The 10608-nt window shown below is 42.5% G+C and overlaps 1 non-coding gene across 1 annotated transcript; it reads left to right on the top strand.

The window, feature by feature from the left end:
- The first annotated feature begins 1628 nt into the window (after window positions 1–1628).
- LOC142425264 (small nucleolar RNA SNORA48) lies at window positions 1629–1772 on the top strand. Its single transcript, XR_012779613.1, has one exon. It is a non-coding gene; the product is annotated as a small nucleolar RNA SNORA48 (small nucleolar RNA).
- Window positions 1773–10608: the final 8836 nt, after the last annotated feature.

Here is a 10608-nt window from a genome sequence, read left to right on the forward strand (position 1 = left end):
GCTCTCATGTGTTCCGATCGTTGATAGTGATGGTTCTTCCTTTGTGAGCTAGCTGACGCTCCAAAGTCCATTAAGGTCTTTCTTGCTGAGATTTCCCTGGAAATCAGATTTCTTGCTTAAATTATTCTCAACCATCAAAGGCTTGCATTTTCAGGACATAACTATTCAGAAATTATCAATCATTTGAACGTCCAAGCTTTCTTTCACACCCACACAAGTAAATACTGAACCTTATCTAATATTTACTACTTGATTATAATTTTTATACATCGTGGAAAAATATTCTTCACTTTATATTTCTTATAAGTACCGCGCGCTAACCGATTACACCACTGGAGCACCCGTCTTCACTTTGTATTTCTTAAGATATTTTAGTCACTAATGTTCAATGTTAATGCATTTGTTTTTATTTTGAAATAATATTCATTTTATGAAAATTTTTCAAAAAGACTATAAGAAATGCCCTAACGCTTTTCGCTAGCCTCTCTCCTGGTCAGCACTTGGCAACATTTGCATTCCTGTTTGCCTTCTCTTACTCTGTCTTACGTGTACATATCAAACAAATGGTATTTGTTTTAACATTTCATTAGGGTCTCACACAACTCTCATCACAATCCATACACATACACACATCAACTGTATAAAGTACATCTGTACATTCTCTGCCCCAATCACCCTCAAAGCATTTGCTCTCCACTTAAGCCCTTTGCATCAGGTCCTCCCCCCTCCCTCATGAGCCCTTGATAATTTATAGATTATTATTTTGTCATATCTTGCCCTATCCAGCGTCTCCCTTCACCCCCTTCTCTGTTTTCTGTCCCCCAGGGAGGAGGTCACATGTAGATCCTTGTAATCAGTTCCCTCTTTCCAAACCACTTACCCTCTACCCTCCCAGTATCGCCCCTCACACCCCTGGTCCTGAAGGTATCATCCACCCTGGATTCCCTGTGCCTCCAGCCCCTACATGCACCAGTGTACAACCTCTGCTCTATCCAGACTTGCAAGCTAGAATTCGGATCATGGTAGTTGGAGGGGAGGAAGCATCCAGGATCTGGGGGAAAGCTGTATTCTTCATCGGTGCTACATCGCACCCCAACTGACTCATCTCCCCCACCCCAAACCCCTCCGTGAGGGGGTCTCCAGTGGCCGACAAGTGGGCTTTGGGTCTCCACTCTGCACTTCCCCCCTCATTCAGCATGGTAAGATTTTTTTTTTGATGATGCCTTATCCCTGATCCCTTTGGCACCTTGTGATCGCACAGGCTGGTGTGCTTCTCAAACAAATGGTATTGAGTTGATTTTGATTCATGGAGTTCCCATGTTTGTCAGAGTTAGAACAGGATTTGAAATTCATGACTTTTTTGAAGTACAAGGGGAAGCCCTAAAGAACCACTATAAAATCACAAAAGCCTGTATTAAACAAATCAATCCAAATGTGAAGCTATTGATTCTTGAGCAAGCCTCCATAATGCCTACATACTTTCTGAAGTCCATGTTTCTGCTTCTTGTATCCTTCACTGAATAATTATTTGTTCACTAATTTCGCCACATCACAGTAGCAGTTTGGGCATCCTCAGGGGACTCAAATAATATTCCTTTTATAAACATTCCTTTTAAAACATGTTGGGTAACCCCTGGCTATGGGCAAAGAGACACCTGATTAGTGGTGGTGCTCTTATATCAGTCAGGGGCAGAGCAGACTGGCAGCCCTTTGTTCATCCTAGCTTGATGCCTAGATCATGGCCAGAGCTGTTTCATGCCTAGGGCACATAAAAACAAAACAAAACAAAACAAAACAAAACCATGTTGGGAATAAAAGTAAGTCTGACAAGGCTAGATAGGGTCTGTAGAATCAACGGGGTAAAGTTTCTCAAGGAATTCTGCCAATATAGTTCTTGCTCTCTTTTAACGATGAGCAAGTGTACCGTCATAGTAGAAACAAGTTCCTTGGTGCAATTTTCCTGGCCTTTTCTCACCAATTCAATTCAATTTTCTTAAAGTGTCTTCATAATAAGCCCCAATAATTGTTTGTGTCCTTTGAGGAGGATCTATTAAGCTATTCCTTTGGAATCTCCCTAAACGGGTCACTATAACATTCTGAGCTGACCTGTCTTCCTTGAACTTAAATGGCCCAAGAGATCTCATCCGAAGCCTGGCTCTCTGAAGTATATTGGTAAATTCAAGACTTGTCCCAAATCAGGATTTGGTCTGTGAAATTACGCTTTACTTTGATCTTGCTTAAAAGACTGATCAGTGTGGTAGTTATATAATTTCATGTCAAATTGATATATAAAAGTGTTGGGGTGGAGTCTAGCCTGTCAATCAGGTCACAGCCTGATGGCACCTCCTTGTGGGTGTGGCCTTCTCTTAAGTGGGGCTTTGGGAACCTCTCTCTCTCTCTCTCTGCCTTTACCTTTCTGCTGGCGGGCCACTCTGGAACCTGCCAGAGCCCTGGGCATGCATGCATCCACTGCTATTGGAGCCACAAGCGTTTCTACCCACTGGCTGGTGATGTTCCTGCATTTTGCATCATTGTGTGTGGCTACAGGAATCTGAAGAGGGGTATATGGACCAATATCAGACTTATGAACTTGATCTGGACTGGAATGGGATGTTTGTTTGATAAATGAATACTTCTTGAAATAAAGCTCTTTCTTACACATATATGAGTGTCTCTGGATTTGTTTCTCTAGTCAAACCAGCCCAACACAATCAGGTCTTTGAGCTTACTGCTCTTTGCACAACTTTTTCAAAATCCTTTTTATTAAAAAAGCCTCTCTAATGTGACTATAAAAATGTATTACTGCGAGAACTTGTCTGCAGCCATCCATTGATGATAGACACATTTTGTTTAGCAAAAACCAATGCTTGTATAAACTGGTAGCAATAATTTTTGACTTATCCTCATAGATTGCTAGGTCTTTCTTTGAATGTGCCACTGGGTGGACTCAAACTTTCAGGGAATATATATATATATATATATATACGTCCACACACATATATGCATACATACATGTGCATGTGTATATGTATATATGAGAGGGCTTCACAAAGTTCACGCAGAAAGCCTCTTTTCCATATATGTGTATAGCTAGCTGGAGATATTTATGTGGAAATATAAACTAGTTTTTTCTAATCACCCATTTGAGATTAGGTTAGCGGTATCATGTTTCTTTTCCCTAACACCTCAGTGTGCAGTTCCTAACAATAAGGACTTCCGTTGACATCAACTCCTCAAACCCATGGCCATCACATTGGTTATGACTCATGTTGCTGTTGTTGTTAGCTGCCTTCGTGGCAGCACCGATTCCTCACACTCCTGGTTAGGAATCCTGGAATTCAACACTGCCTGGTCTTGAGCCCTCCTCACACTCTGTGATGCTTGCACCCATGGTCGCAGCCTCTGCATCAATCTATCTCACCGAGGATCTTCCAATTTTAGGCTGACCTTCTACTGTACCAAGCTTCATGTGTGATCCAGGGACTGGTGTCTTCTGATAATATGTCCTATGTAGGTGAGACGAAGTCCTTGACATTCCAAGGTTTGAATAATTTTCCTTATTACCTCTAATGCAGAAAAGAACAAGAGGATACTATGAGACTTAAACTCTGGAAAGGTGTGTGTAAGGTCTGCATCCTTTACCATTCATATTTAGTCCGTAGGCTGAGCAAATAATCAGAGAAGCTGGACTCTACGAAGAACAGCAAGGCACCAGGGTTGAAGCAAGTTTCCTGCCACATGCAGGTGGCAGTCCCATCTGAGAGTGAAGAGGACGTGAAGCACTTCCTGATGAAAGTCAATGACGACAGCCTGTGGTGTGGATTACACGTCAACATAGGGAGGACAAAGTTTCTCAGAACTGGGCCGATAAGAAGCATCATGGTAAATGGAACAAAGATTGACGTTGTCAAGGATTCTAGTTTACTTGGAACTATAATCACCATTCCTGGAAGCAGCAGTCAAGAAATAAAAAAGACATAATGCAATCTGTAAATCTGTAAAAAAAAAAAAAAGTTTTAAAAAGCTAAGACGTCACTTTGAGGACTCAAGTATACCTAACCCAGGCTCTGGTATTTTCCCTTGCCATACATGCATGTGAAAGCTGGACAGCAAACAAGGAAGACCAAACCAGAATTGATCCCTTTGAATTATCCCTTTGAATACATCATGGACTGCCAGAGAAGAAACAAGCCTATATTTCAAGAAGTGTAGTCAGAGAGATCCTTATAAGAAAAGAGAGAGAAATGTCTCACACACTTTCAATACATTATCAGGAGGGACCGGTCCCTGGTGAAAGACATTCGTGAGAACACAGAAAGTCAGCGGAAATTTGGAAGACACTCAATGAGAAACATTTACACAGTGATTGCAACATAGGATCAATCGTAACAGTTAGGAGGACGGTGAAGGACGGGGCCATCACTGCGACTGGGAACTGACTCAAAGACATCTCCTAGTAAAAACACCTCCACGGCATACTGCTCTGAAATGCTAGCTCACACCACTTAGGTTCCAATAGCCAATCGCAAGAGAAAGTCCAAAGCTGTTATTGGCATCTTTTTGGTTCTTCTTCTGTCACTCTTGCTGTAGTTTAAGGTCATTTCACCTGAAAATCGAAGTTGTCTGCTGTTATAATCCTTATCAATGTGAAGGTGGTTACTCAATAGACTCTTCACCTCCCCCCTTTTTTTTTGAAATAAACAATTCTTGGCATGCTTTGTATGTTTTCTTCTGTTTCAAGGTTTAGCTCTTTTCATAGAAACTATTTGCTTTGATCAGTTTTACAAATTCAGAGTTTCCAACTCTGCAATCTGCTAAGTGTAGTCCAGTACAGGTGACATTTATGCTATTTCAATATGCTTCTATTTTATAAAGATTTTACTCTCAAATTATTTTTAATCCCGTAATTAAAATGTGAAACTCCATAGGTCCTGAAATTTTCTGGTTTTCCTATTTTGCTCACACATTGATTCATTCATTCAACCCTTTATTCATTCCTTTTTAACTACTCACTAAGTGCTTGTTAAGGCTTCAGACCTTGAGCTAGGTGCTAAAGAAACAAAGGGGACTAGAGTGACCTCATTCTGAAGAGTTTCATAGTCCATCTATGAAGCGCACCTGAAAACAAGAGACTCTGAAACAAAGTGTTTGAGTATCCTGAACAAGGGGAGGCCACAGCACTTGCTGGTCCTTCCTCTTATCTTGAAGCTCCACCATTGTTTGTTTTTGTCTTTGTTTCCTAAATGAACCAGTAGCCACTTATACCTTATTCCTAGAGAGAGAATTTAGAAGTCAGCTCCTTCAGCTACGTATACCTATCTTTTATTATCCCCTGGTTGTTTGTATCTGAATTGAATTTCCTTAGGTTCCTAATTGACCAGAATATAGGAACATAGGTTCATGAAGCTTATTTCATTCATCACATGTTTTGAGACAATCACAATTCCCAGGACCTGACTATTGCTTTACTGCCAATTGTTATTTCTGCTGCCAGGATTTCTTACCTTGGCAATAGATTTTCATCAGCCTTCCCTCCCTCAGTAACTACATCTTGCAGTGACTTAAATTGCAGGCTTAAGTGTCCTATTGCATGCCTTCTTCTGGTGCTTCCTTCCTTTTCCAAGGAGCCCAGTGGCGTAGGGACTGGACACTCGGTTGCTAACTGAAAATTTGGTGGTTCAGCCGACCAGCCACAGCAGTACGCTTCTGTAAATATTTCAGTTTTGAAAACCCTGTGGGACAGCTTTACTCTTTCTGCGGGGTGACTGGCACAGAGTCAACTTGCTGGCAATGGATTCGGTTAGCTCTTCTTTGACTTGCAGTCCAGGGAAGGGGGATACGGAGCTGTTGTTAGGTACCAGAGAGCCGGTTCGCACTCAGAGAGGTCCTATGCACAGCAGGAGGAAACACTACGCAGCTCTGTGCCATCTTCACCTGCGATGTAGGTTGCAGCCATCTTGCAGCCACTGTGGCAACCCATCTTGGAGAGGGTCTTCATCTGTTTGTTCCCCCTCCACTTTTCCAAGGGACTGGTCTCTTCTGATAACATGTCCAAAGTGGGTGAGAGGAAAATGCATGGATTTTTCTTCAGTCATTCCTATTCTATGTCTAACTTTCCCCTACTGATGAGGCAAATGAAAATACCATGACTTGGGTCAGACACGCCTTAGTCCTCAAAGTAGCATCCTTACTTTTTAATGATTTCAAGAGGTTTTGTGCAGCAGCTTGATCCAGCGCCATGCACCTCCACCAGCAAGGCTGGAGAATGAACAGGATGTGACATACTTTCTAATGAAGATCGAAGATGGTAGCCTTTAGTATGGATTGCAACTGTAATGTCGAGGATACTAAAGCTGCACAAAGAGATGACATGATAATAAATGGAGAAAAAGTTGAAGTGGTCAAGGATTTTGTCTTGCTTGGATTAACAATCAATGATCCTGGAAGCAACAATATAGATCAAAGGCCATTATTATTGTTGTTGTTACTATGTGCCATCCAGTTGGTTCCAACCCATAGCGTCCCTAGGCACAACAGAACAAGACACTGCCCAGTGCCATGACATCTTCACAATCATTCCTGTACGTGAGCCCATTGTTGCAGTCTTGCTGTCAATCCAGCTTGCTGAGGGTCTTCCTCTTCTTCACCAACCCTCTGCTTAACCATCTGGAGAAAGACAGGGCTTTCTACTCCTGAAACTCACAGGGGCAGTTCAAGCAACATGAAATCTTTGACAACGTCAATCTTGCCTCCATTTATCACGATGTTGCCAAGTTGCTTGGTTCACTTGTGAGGATTTTGGTTTTCTTTACATTGAATTGTAATCCACAGTGAAGGCTACAATCCTTGATCTTCATCAGCAAGTATATCATGTCCTCCTCACTTTCAGCGAGCCAGGTTGTGTTATTTGCATATTGCAGATTGTTAGTAGGCTTTTCTCTAATCCTGATGCTGTTCTTCTTCATATCATCCAGTTTCTCTGATGATTTGCTGAGCATACAGATTGCATCAGTGTATTGAGAGGATACAACTCTACTGCATGCCTTTTCCTGGTATTAAACCTTGTTCTGTTTGCACCATTGCCTCTTGATCCATGTACAAGTTCTGCATGTGTACAATGAAGTATTCTGAAATCCACATTCTTTTCAAGACTGGTTGTAGTACGTTGGGGTGATCCACATGATTGAATGCATGTGCACAAAGAAACATAAGTAAACATCTGTGTTAGACTGGGTTGACAAGAGAAACAAATCCAGTGGCCCTTATATATGTTTAAGAAAGAGCTTTATCTCAAGAAGTAATATTATATCAAGAAAGCATCTGATGCTCACCCTCCCGATACAACCGCTGAAGATAAAGCAGGTGAATAAGCAAATGTGGTAAAGAAAGCTGATGGTGCCCGGCTATCAAAAGATATAGCATCTGGGGTCTTAAAGGCTTGAAGATAAACAACCAGCCATCTAACTCAGAAGCAACAAAGCCCACATGGAAGAACACACCAGCCTGCGTGATCACAAGGTGCTGAAGGGATAAGTTATCAGGTATCAAAGAACAAAAAATCATACCATTGGGTGCACACCTCCATGATATGGTCGCTGAGGACAAATGGGTGCATAAGCAAATGTGGCGAAGAAAGCTGATGGTGCCGGGCTATCACAAGGTATAGTGTCTGGGGTCTTAAAGGCTTGAAGGTAAACAAGCGGCCATCTAGCTCAGAAGCAACAAAGCCCACATGGAAGAAGCACACCAGCCTGTGCTATCATGAGGTGTTGAAGGAATCAGGTATAAGGCATTATCAGAACAAAAAAAATCTTACCAGAGTGAATGAAGAAGGGAGTGCAGACCGCAGACCCAAAGTCCATTTGTCGGCCACTGGAGATTCCCTTGCAAGAGGAGTCTAGGGGAGGAGACAAGCCAGTCAAGGTGTGATGTAGCACCGATGAAAAATACAACTTTCCTCTAGTTCATAAATGCTCCCCCCACCCCCCACTAGCATGATCCAAATTCTACCTTGCAAGTCTGGCTAGACCAGAGGATGTACACTGGTACAGATAGGAACGAGAAACACAGGGAATCCAGGATGGATGATTCCTTCAGGACCAGAGGTGTGAATGGCGATACTGGGAGGGTAGAAGGAGAGTGGGTTGGAAAGAGGGAACCGATTACAATGATCTACATGTGAACTCCTCCCTGGGGGGGATGGACAACAGGAAAGTAGGTGAAGGGAGATGTTGGACAGGGCAAGATATGACAAAATAATAATTTGTAACTTATCAAGGGCTCATGAGGGAGGGGGGAAAAGGGAGGGAGGGGAAAAATGAGGAGCTGATGCCAGGGGCTTAACTGGAGAGCAAATGTTTTGAGAATGATGAGGGCAATGAATGTAAAAATGTGCTTTACACAACTGATGTATGTATGGATTGTGATAAGAGTTGTGCGAGCCCCTAATAAAACGATTAAACATATTCTCCAATCCAATTCAATATTCCCCACTAAGTCAATTTTGACACATACGAAAACAAAGAAAATCAAGCCCACTGCCATTGAGTCCATTCTGACTCATACCACCCTGGTAGGACAGAGTAGAAAAGTCTTTTTGAGTGTCTGAGGTGGTAAATCTTTATGGGAAAAGAAGGTTTCATCTTTCTGCCAAGGAATGGCTGGTGGGTTTAAACAATGGCCTTGTGGTTAGCAGTCTAATACTTACGTGATAGTGCCATACATACATACATACATACACACATACAAGCATACGTACATACATAGTGTGTGTGTTAGCCAGACTGAACCAGGAAATGAGGGGGTGTGGGAGAGTGACAATGGAAAGAATTCTAACACGAAAGGGAAATGGAGTCACACTTTCTCCATGTTTCCCCAGTACAAAGAAAGGGGAAGAGCAAGTGAGACCTACTTCGGTATCGATGGAAGAGACTGAGAGAGTGAACATGTGGGGGTGGGGAAAGACAGGATATACAGACCACCCCACAAGTAAGTAAACTACAGAAAGCTAGTCAACAGCAAAAGACCAAACAGGAAGTCAGTCAATGGGGGACGGTCCACCATTAGTGGGATAAGAACCTGGCTCTTTAGTCTAAGGCACTCTTACATTCGCTTGGCCCCTTTGGTGTTTCACATCAACTTAAAGCTCACTGCCATCACATCAATGCTGACTCTTAGGACAAGGTAGCCTTACCCCTGTGGCTTCCTGAGACTGTAAGTGTTTACAAGAGTCAAAAGTCAGCCCAGTATTTCTCCCAAGGGCCAGTCGGTGGTTTCAAATGGCCATCCTTGCCAATGGCAGTCCAGTTCATAATCACTATGCTACCAGGGCTCCGCACATCAAATGATCTCTTTAATAAACTCACTCGTTCTATTCACATCTTTTCTTTGAAGCTGGTCTGCATGCTTGTGCCTTGTATGTATTGTTTCTTACGAGCAAGACAACATGAGAGAGCACAGGCTTGTAACCTTGAGCTGCCATATATCCCTATCTCTATATCTATCTATCTATCTATCTATCTATCTATCTATCTATCTATCTATCTATCTATCTATCTTTCATCTATGAAATCAAACACACAAATATATGAAGCCACTTTATTAACCATTAGACATGACAGAGACAAGTTATTTGATTGAGGGAGACCATCAACAGGAAAGCGCAATGTGTTCAGAACAACTATGAGCACACTGCTAGTTACAGAAGGGGAAATGAAACTTGTTACAAAATCACGATTGGTAGTAGATCAATGTATTACTGTCACAGGCAGGGCTACGTCATCAGGAAAGGGACAACGCTCTCCCCATCCCTCCTCTCGTGGACTGTGACTCATCATCATGTGGTCCTGGTATCTCCATTTCTCATACGGGTGTGCCCAGGCAAGTCCCCTCCCTGTCCTGTTTCTTACCAAACCCAACTCTGCCCTTGAGTCAGTTTGGACTCATAATGACCTGACAGCAACACGTTTTCTTTTAAATATGCTTTGCAGAGGGCAAACTCTGTATACGGTCTGCTAACAGGCAGAAGGGACTTCTGTGAAAGCTGGATTCATGAGACGTCACCAAATGAAATTGGGGCTTCCACTGTGTACTACAGCCTTCCACACACCAAGTGCTTAGAGTTTAAGCTCTAATCCATCCCTTCCCCCGATAGGAATTTTATTAAAATCCTTTGATCATTAATTATAGAGCATAGAAAACATAGGTTGGTGTGCTTTCCTCTGCAGGGACTGGATGACAGGTCCTTTAGATAGTTGCCTGGTTATTCTTTCTGATAGCTGGGCACCATCTGATTCTTTCATTGTGCTTTAACACAGCCCCTGATTTTTAATGATTGCCTTGAGAACAGGGCACGTGGTAATAAAAAATGTGTTCTTTGATTAGGACGCATACCTTAATGTATTTGGGGGCTCAAGCTCGAATGAGGGAGAGCCTGCTTATAAGCAGAGTCTGAGAAACCAAAACACTGACTGGAGCCAATCCGTAGGCATCTGTACTCACTGCAGGGCATCGAGAGCTGAATCACAGCACTGCTTACAGCACGGCCAGCTGGACAGGGACAACCTGCCAAGGCGTGACTTTGGGACTGCTTTTAATAAAAGTTCAATG

Source organism: Tenrec ecaudatus, chromosome 13 (genome assembly GCF_050624435.1).
Source record: "Tenrec ecaudatus isolate mTenEca1 chromosome 13, mTenEca1.hap1, whole genome shotgun sequence".
NCBI classification, from domain to species: Eukaryota; Metazoa; Chordata; class Mammalia; order Afrosoricida; family Tenrecidae; genus Tenrec; species Tenrec ecaudatus.